General features: G+C 33.2%; 1 long non-coding RNA gene across 2 annotated transcripts; it reads right to left on the minus strand.

Annotated features, from left to right (window-relative positions):
* Window positions 1-4,305: 4,305 nt before the first annotated feature.
* On the minus strand, window positions 4,306-6,390 carry LOC134269347 (uncharacterized). 2 transcript variants are annotated; one of them, XR_009992558.1, is made up of 4 exons: window positions 5,874-6,390; window positions 5,155-5,215; window positions 4,767-4,828; window positions 4,306-4,546 (listed from the first exon to the last, which is right to left on the minus strand). It is a non-coding gene; the product is annotated as an uncharacterized LOC134269347 (long non-coding RNA). The 2 variants fall into 2 exon arrangements; XR_009992557.1 differs by having other exon boundaries at window positions 4,308-4,546; window positions 4,755-4,828.
* Window positions 6,391-9,423: the final 3,033 nt, after the last annotated feature.

Consider the following 9,423-nt stretch of genomic DNA (forward strand, 5'->3'; position numbering starts at 1 on the left):
TCAATTAATTAGGGGCTTGTCATCTTTATAAGTCCCCTACCGATGAAACTGGAGGGGACTAAAGCTTTCCTCAGCGTCCGTCCGTCTATCTGTCTGTCTGTTCATGTCTGTCTGTCTGTCTGTCTGTAATGCAGTATGTCCTACTTCGTTTTCCACACTTTTCTTTTCTAAACGCTTGTACCGTTCACGGTATCTCAGTCGGTAGAGCGCTTGCTACGTTATCGGGAGGTCGTGAGTTCGTATTTCTGTCGCGACTAACCTAAGTCGATAAAACAATGGGTAGCAACTGTTCCTTCGCCATACGCTTGTCACTTTGAAGTGAAAGTTGCGGGTCCTTCGGATGAGACCTTAAAAACCGAGGCCCCGTGTCAGCGGCAGGCGTTGACACGATAAAGATGATTGTTATTGGTTTTCTTGCTGTAAAATATATTTTTTTCTGAACGCAGGAGGACAACGATTATGTGGAAATATTTCGTTGTAATATTTACTTGATCCATTCAATGCACAATCTGTGAATTTGGAGCACAGGGCCTCCTTTCGAATAAAACTAAAAAGTATCTTTAAATTAAAAAAAAATGTTTGTCGTGCAAAATATCAAACATGTTATAAAATTTACTTATTACCTCAGCACTAGTACTGTAATTGACAATAAAACTACTGTAAACAATTGTCGCCCGCGAAATATAAAGTAAACAATGGAAATTAGTCTTGATCATCAAACCGCTTTGATAAATTATGTAAAAAAGCATGCGTCTAATTGATGGAGATCATAGTCGCGAATATTTTGAAAACTTATAGTCACATAAAACTCAACAACCATCTTAAACTTGATCAATTCCTCAAGTAAATGCTGGCTGCATAAAATATAAATTTAAGTTAGACACATACATCATCTAAATTCAAAATTGAATATAATTTACAATTTTAGAATATGAAACACGAACCTTGCATAGAACGTTTTATGCAATAATAAAAATTTGATATTCTAAAAAGAGGGAGCTGTCTTTTTTTCGATAGTAAATGATAAGGAACTTTACATATTAAATATGAAAAACATATCTATTTTTACAGATTCACTTTATAAAAGTAAATATATTATGTATCTCGTAGTTTATAAAGGGTAAAAACATTCTGATTTACAAACTCTTCAATATATGTACTTAGAAAACCAAAAATTCTGAATAACTACTCCCACCCCAATCCCCATACACCAACAATTAAACTTATATGCATAGAGCAACCCGGTCCTCCGGGCTGCAATGATAAAAATCGAATATTCCAACCTAAAGAAAAGTTCTACTTCGGAGTCCGTTTTCCGCCATATTGCAAGTGCTTTTCATCTGGCCGCTCGAAATTTTTCGGGCGATCCGGGCTACTTTCTGACCGCCCGAAGACTTAAAAATATTTGAAACAAGGGACTTGCCCGCTTCTGGAAATATCAACCGGCTTGACCCGGCTTATGAAACAAGTGCGCCCTAAGTAAATGAGTGCATCTTGATGTGTTACAGATCAAGTTTGAATGCCGTTCCGCTTCAATGAATTTTACGGCATTGAGACCTTTTCAATTCTTCAGGGTTTTTCCACATTTTTTTCCCTAACTGCTTGTATATATTGAGCTGATTTTTAGTATGAGACTTAACATTAATTTGATAAAGATCTAGTTTGCATTTCATTCTGCTTCATAAATTTTTGAAGGAATTATGGTATTTTTTTTATAAATGGGTTCACGATAGCTATAGGTTCCGTGATGCACTAAATTTATGTGATGCACAAAATTAATGTTCTAATCAAGACATGAATTGCTTATGTAATACTCTCATATGCCTTTCGTCTACACCTGTCAATTTGCAATTAACACTCATTTTATAAAAAAACATGAGCTAATCTAGAGGGTGTGGTGGGGTTGGAGGTCAGTTCAGCCCCTGAAATTTGCAAGGTTATTACATTTATATACTAAAGCAAGTAAAATGTGACATTGGACCCCCCCCCCCCCCTGGAAAATGCGGATTTGTGTTAAATTGGTATTTAATTTATACAAAATTTTATTCACATAAGTGAATTAAATTGGGCAGCAGGTAACGCCTATTTTAGCCATTTCTGTGTTTAATTGAAAAGTCGAAGGTCTGAAGCAGTAGAAGGCAACGACTACCCCCCAACTCGAAATAGTTTTTGACGTTTTGGCGAGTTTACATGCTTTTTTGTTTGAACCCCCCCCCCCCCACACACACACACACACACACCCCACACCCCATCCCCTGAAAAAAAAAATTCTGAATCTGCGCCTTAAAAACACCATTTCTGTTCTCCTTCCTTCATGAACTCTTTTGATATTTTAACTAAAAAGGTGGTCGCACGCAGCTTTCTCTTTAGTATCAGCAATTTTATAAATTCTGGTAATAAATATTTAAAGAAGAAGCAAACCATCTGCGGAAGAACTTTATCCGAAATATTAAAATATAAAAAATGCGATTTTGTTTTGGATTTTCTCAGTATAAACCTTGATGAAATTCACTGCCATTATAGTTCCAATATGGCCGATTATAGTGATTGAGCAGAAGAAACAACATTTAAAGAATGACTGTCTCGTTAGTAGAGTATAGAAGGGCAGCGTGGGGTTAATTGGTTTGCATGTCGAGGCAGTGATTCTTTATATTTCCATATTTTATTATAAAATTAAATTGTAAATTTAGATTCAATTTTTTAAAAATAGATTTAAATTATACAAGGCCTTCATATCAATTTCAATAGTCTCCGCTCAACGACGTCAGACATACGCAGTACAGTTAAGGCAACATTTTCTATAAAAAGTCACCAAAAACGATACAATTAATATTTAACTATTTTATTTTTCAGCAAGACACTCTAGTTAAAAAAGCTTTATGTTATCTTGAAGAGTATGTCCATCGCTATTCACCTAGGAATTTTTGTGATCATGTGACCCTCTAAAGTCACGTGGGCTCCGATTTTAGGTCAACAAATGAAATGTTAAATTTAACCAAAAAGTTCAAGGGCAAGGCAAACAAACAAATAACTGCACAATGTTTTAAATTGTTCCTATGTATCTATATTTTCGCAAAAGTGATGCTCATTCAGTTGGTTTTCCGATACATTTGAGTTATTCACCTGAAACAGTCAGTAGTATATGAAAAATAGGGTATTTTCGTAATATCATCGGAAATTATAAATTACCTTAAGGATTACAAAGAAATGAGCATTACTTTTTGAAAACTATACAGTAAAATGAATAATTTAAAATAAAAACCTACTTATTAGATTGTCGCCTTGCCCTTGAACTTTTTGATTAAAAATTTACATCTTGGTACAGTCAGTCTAAATATAGTTTTCAAACGCATCGTTGACCCAGCATGGGAGATAACTCTTCAGTACTTGTTAAAGTTTGTTTACCTCGTAGATTTTAAATAACCAGGCCTATACTTGCATAATGCGCCGGGATCTTTTTACTTAGTCGAACAGTATGCATAAAACACTGGATATTACTTTCTATTTTGTGACTTCGTTCTATATACAATGTGTGAATTATGTATGATATAAGACGTCTGTCAGACCTTCCGCATTTCCTCGAATCAGTGTAAACACACATGCAGCTAAATGTAGGTGTAAAGTTTGCCGCAGCATGTAATCTAAAACGCCGATTGTTAATAAAAATGGGAATATTCAATTATAATAGTCAATTGATAGCCTCCATCAATAATGAATTCGATAATCATACCCCTCCGTCACTAATGTACATACACTTGTGTACAAATATTTTTTTCGCATACAAGATTATATCATGGCTTTCTTTAAAACCTTCAACTCCTATGGGATTTAAGTCATACGTTTTAAGAACTAAGACTAAGTGGAAAACATACAAATTCCTGTATTTGTTAAAGGGACTACCATTTTATTCCAAAAGAGGGGGGGGGGAGGTAGATCTGAAATGTTGAAAATAAATATGTCCCAAATAGGATAAAAAAAATTAATCTGCCCCAGACCAGTGTTCCCCCTCCTATAATTTTTTTTTGCTTGTCAGACATTTTTCAGTAGGGAAGAAAATAAATAATCTGTGTTTCATCATATTGGAAGTAAATATTAGTAGACCTGTCCTTCATTGACATGAAAAGAAATAAAAAACAAAATGACTTGGGAAAACTTACCAACCCCAACCCCCCCCCCCCCCCCCTCTTCCCTTTAGAATAAAATGGTGGTCCCCTTTCTTGTTTTGAATCAATTAGGGGGCCTTTAATCTCCTTTTTAGGTACTATTATTAAGAAAAACAAATAAACACAATGTACATGCTGGAAAAAAATCTTGATGGACATTGACAGCCTGGCACCACACAAATATATGCAATTCAAGATTATCAAATCTTAATAGCCTTTTCAACACCTGTACAGTAAGTACATGAATATGAAAAAGTCAAATAATTTTTTATAAAGAAATTTTATTTCATAATCAGCTTTTCAAATTAAGATAGACTGTACAAGGAATACTGGGGGGCTGCAATTTTTTCCATCACTTCATGTTCTTGTGGATGAAATCAATTCTGAAAATACATGTATGAGAAAATCAGGACATACATGTAGTAACATACCATTGCTAAGAGTAAATTGGTGATTAAAATTTAATTAAATTCAGATCAATGCATGGAAACATGCATTGGATGCATATATAATTAAATGTTTGCAATTCTACTGTTATATATTATTGTTTGCCAGGAATATTGCATGGTTTATAGCTAATATGGAGCATACCATTTTTCTTACATCATGGATTAACTTGCTGCCTGATCATGAATGATTCCATTGGTGTCATTCTTTAGGAATATCTGCAACACATTATATATACTATTGCTATGAGATTACTAAATAAAATACATTGTAAAGTAAAATCACTTTACATTTGACAAAACAATTCATGATATATTGTAAACTGTAGTGAATTAAAATTCATATAAAAGTTAAATGGAAACAAAGCTGTATTTATTTACAAAACTCTTCTAAGAAATTAAAACCTCTGACATTAACAAGAACAAATGATTAGAATATAAAAAAAAACATTCTTCCATCTTTACCAAAATGAAAAATAAATATAGGCCTAATCATGCACACAAGCATGGTTAAAAAAATGTGAATGCTTTATAAGTGTACATACCCTGTGGAGAAATGGATGCATTTTGTATTTATTTATACTTCAAGCCTGGATCCCTTGACTGCTACAATAATAAAAGTATAATATGTCATATGATTAAAAAAAATTATGTATAAATTACAGAAATTAATTGACTTAAAAATTGAAATCAAACTAAAAAAAATTAATATTTTATTCACCATTAATTTAGAAATTCTAAAAATTTAAACCCATAGATCTAAAGTGGAGGTTCTTTGTTTTCATCATAATGATACAAATAATATTTTTTACATTTAGCATGTTTTTATGCCAAAAAGACAACAACATTACATGTTCAGTAAATCATTGTCAACACATTGACTGCAGCAATGAAATTTCAAATTTAATTTAGTCTAAGTTTGTATTACTAATTAACACCCTTATTACACATGTTGTCTCAAAGAAAATAAGGTAATCGACTCTATATTTAGTACAATTACATTCTTAAATTTTTAATAAAACAAAGTGATCAACTTTATATGGGCTGTTGGGAGGGGGGGGGGCGACACACACTGCACTGCATTAGTTTTGGGCTGTTGGGTGGGGGGGGGGGGGGTGGGGTGGGGGCGACACACACTGCACTGCATTAGTTTTTCACTGACCGTGATAATACATCTAAATAAACAAGTACACACCCGCTATCGTTTTTTCTTCGATGTTAACAGAAGCATATCTACATAATGTTCAAACATGTGCATACATACCTGGGCTGAATGCACTGCAGTGATGGATCTAGGGAGCTGGTGCAGATCGTCTCACTCTTCCATTATTTTCTGTAATAATGTCCTCATATTCTCGTAATAGGGATAAACAATGCCTTGTCTCTTATCTTATCCCCAATTCTTTAAAGAATGTCTGATTATTGCATATAAATCCACTGCATATCTCAGCTGATGTCGCCACGTTTTTAGATGTAAACAACATTCCGTGTCATCGAGTGCAAGCGCTTGGCTGAAGCCGAATGCAGCCAAACGGCACATAAGAAATCGGATTATTTTAAAAACATGTCATTCTATATAGGAGAAAATCACTAATAATTATTTATTTAGACATGGAAATATTGCCGTTTGTTACAAATTCTTGCAAATATCGGTAAATAGTTATTTTGAGCTCTATTTCCTTATAAGGATCAATCAGGGCGGAGCAACTGTCATGACGTCAAACCTCATTATGACCTCATTACCATATTTTTTCCATGGGTTGCCTTAACCGTACTGCGTACTAAGACAGCTGCACGAGATTTACATGCAAAGTGGGCTTTCTTAGCGTCAGACACAAAGACGACGCACAAGATATCATGCATATTAATTAGACTTCCTTAGCTCCTTTACTTTCACTGGAGAGATTAACATTCCGGAAAATGATCACGAAATCAACTTATCTAACTTTCAATGAAAATAAATAGAAATATTTCTCTATATGCTCATTCAACCAGGCAAGAAGTATTGACAGATTAGAATTTACAATTGATGCTAGTAAAACAAAGTTTGCTTTTACAATTTACTGGTATTGCTTTTGTCAACAGGTCTAGAAAATCATGAAAACATAAAGATAGGCATAGTTTACAATTTGACATCAATATACATGTTTGTCACAATAAGAAGTTTTGCTAAAATACAATTACATGCACATATGCACAGTTTTCAAAATATGATCACTGTCTCAGTGTTTCTCAGTGACAGAGCCGTGTTATATATATTTATATATATGTAACCTTTTAAAAATTTTATTACTATAGGAATATTCATTTGGTTTTAATTTTAGCAACAATCAGCATAGATTGAGGTGAAAAAAATGTTGTACATGTAGCATTAAACGCAGTTAAGACTTGTCAACATGTACAAGACGCAAAGATATTTGGCTTATTAATTGTACCAAGAAAATCTTTTGATTGAGCGTTGATCTTTGAATGATTTACGACATCAGTGTCTTGTTTAACAGGTCGAGACCACTAGAGTTTCTGACGTCAGAATAAATTTGCATGTAAATTAGCTAATCTGTCTACTTTATCTACTGCTGAATGAGCCGCAATGCATTGTGGGCTACTACAAGTGCCTACATGTAGCTGTGTTGAAAATAAAGGCAACTTGAATTGTCCCTTGGAAACTTATTTTCCATTCTTTTTTGAAATTTGTGAAAGAAATATTTAAAATGATGCCTAATCTTTAATTTTTATGCTCACATTTACAAAATTTGCTTTATGAAGCCTTATATCAACTTAAAATACAATGCCTAGTGTACCATTGTTCAAAGAGACGTTTAAGTGCTATCGTGTCGATGAAACATTGAGTTTTTTCACGTCATATACGTGTACATAGCTTTAGCAGGTAGTATATAGGTCCTTGTTTTAAGACAGCAGGAGAAAGTGTGCAATTATTATTTAACCCTTCAATGTTATCAGAAAGTGTTTTATGTTTATGCAAAAGTCAAAGCGTTTGTACGGTATTCGAAGCAACTGTTAATCATCTAAAACAACTCCAATATTAAATGTGAGCATAAAGCAGTGTCTTTAGAATATAATCTTTCAATTTTGGTCTAATAAAGTGATAACGAAGCTCTACAGTTTTTTTTTTCCGGTGACGAGTTAAATTTTGTGCAGTAAACCGACGAAAACCACGTGTATCCATTGAATCGTAAACACGTGGTAGACTGTTATGCTTTGGGACTCTTTCACTTGATTGGAGAACGGGCGTGACGAAGACATCGTCACGTGTTGAAAATTGCTTTCCATATAAGGTAGTGGTCTCGACCTGTTTAAGAACTTTAATGGTTATGGTGAGAATTTTTATGTTATCTCATTTTCTATTGATGATGAAGCATCATGAAGGCTGTTTTGATTAAACAGAATGATTGAATAATTGTACAGCCGACAAGGGTTTTCCGTCCTTTGGAAAAAAATATTTAGAGTTACTTTTGATCATACTATTTATACATGCAGAGTGCCTAGCCTTATTTCAGTTCGCAAAGTAAGTTCAATTTTTTTAACACGCATTAATAGTGCAATTTTACACTTTCATGACAATTCGGCTATTGCGAATATAAAATTGAGGAACATAATTATGTCTTAAACATTTATTTTGAAAAAAAAATACAAATGGTAAATAAAATTATTTTTGCTTTTCTTACACATAAATGAGACAAATAGGTCGTTTTTCAGACTTCTCTGATTATTTATCTCTTTCAATCTCGAAAAGATTAAATTTGACTTCTTGCATTATGAGAGAAGAGAAATTACCTTCATTAAATTATACAAAAATGGGTGTCGGACACGGACAGAACGTTACATTTTACAATCAACGACGCTAAGAAGACAATTGTCCAGACGAATACCAACAAATTACAGTGAGTGAATTATGAAGTTTTAGTGAATGGTAAATAGCTAATTTTATTTATCATTTATTTGTAGAAAAAAACCCAATCTGGAATGGAAAGTAAAAGTGACAAAATGATTTAAATAAAAGTAAATATCATATTATAATTAGACGATCCTTGAGATATTTAATAAATGCCTCAGAGATAAATTTCAAATCAGAATGAAATAAATGCAAAATACCTCGAGTCTAAAAACTCTAAACATTAATAAGGTTGTAGAGAAGCGGATGTGTATGGAGAAAATTGTGACAGAGCATGTCTAAAGAACTGTCAGGAACAGAGGTGTGACGTCATCAACGGAACTTGTCTGGGATGTTTACCTGGATGGACAGGGATATTTTGTCAAAACAGTACAAGATATTGATAACAATAGTTTCTCAGTAATCCGGAAGCCAGTAAGGCTTGCCTGTATAACGTCATTTTGTAGAAATATAAGGAATTTTACATATAAATGTACCAATTATAAAATTTCAATTTCAATAATGCGCAAATAAGGACATATTTAAAATAATGATTGCCTGCTATCTATTGACGCAAGAAAAAACTTTTGAATCGGAAGGTCCTTTTTAGAAAATTAAATATACATGTTGACGGGATAAGGAGAACTACAAGAAAAAGTCATCGTGTCCTAAAATGTCAAAAAACATATTTGGGTCGGATCATTTTAGTCAGTCGGTCAGGAAGCTAAAACATTTATTTAAAAACATAATCTGCTTATTCAGCCTATCAAATGCTCCTATCCCACGCGAAGAAATCATTTTTCATTGTGATTTCTATTATTTCTGAAATGATTAAAATACTGAACAGTTATATGGGCCTGTTTTTATATATACTATTTTTTTCTTATACACACAAAAGAAAACGTGTTGATTTTCAATCATA

The sequence above is a fragment of the Saccostrea cucullata genome, unplaced genomic scaffold, assembly GCF_032062105.1.
Source record: "Saccostrea cucullata isolate Sc308-1 unplaced genomic scaffold, CSIRO_AGI_Scuc_v1 ctg855, whole genome shotgun sequence".
Taxonomy (NCBI): Eukaryota; Metazoa; Mollusca; class Bivalvia; order Ostreida; family Ostreidae; genus Saccostrea; species Saccostrea cuccullata.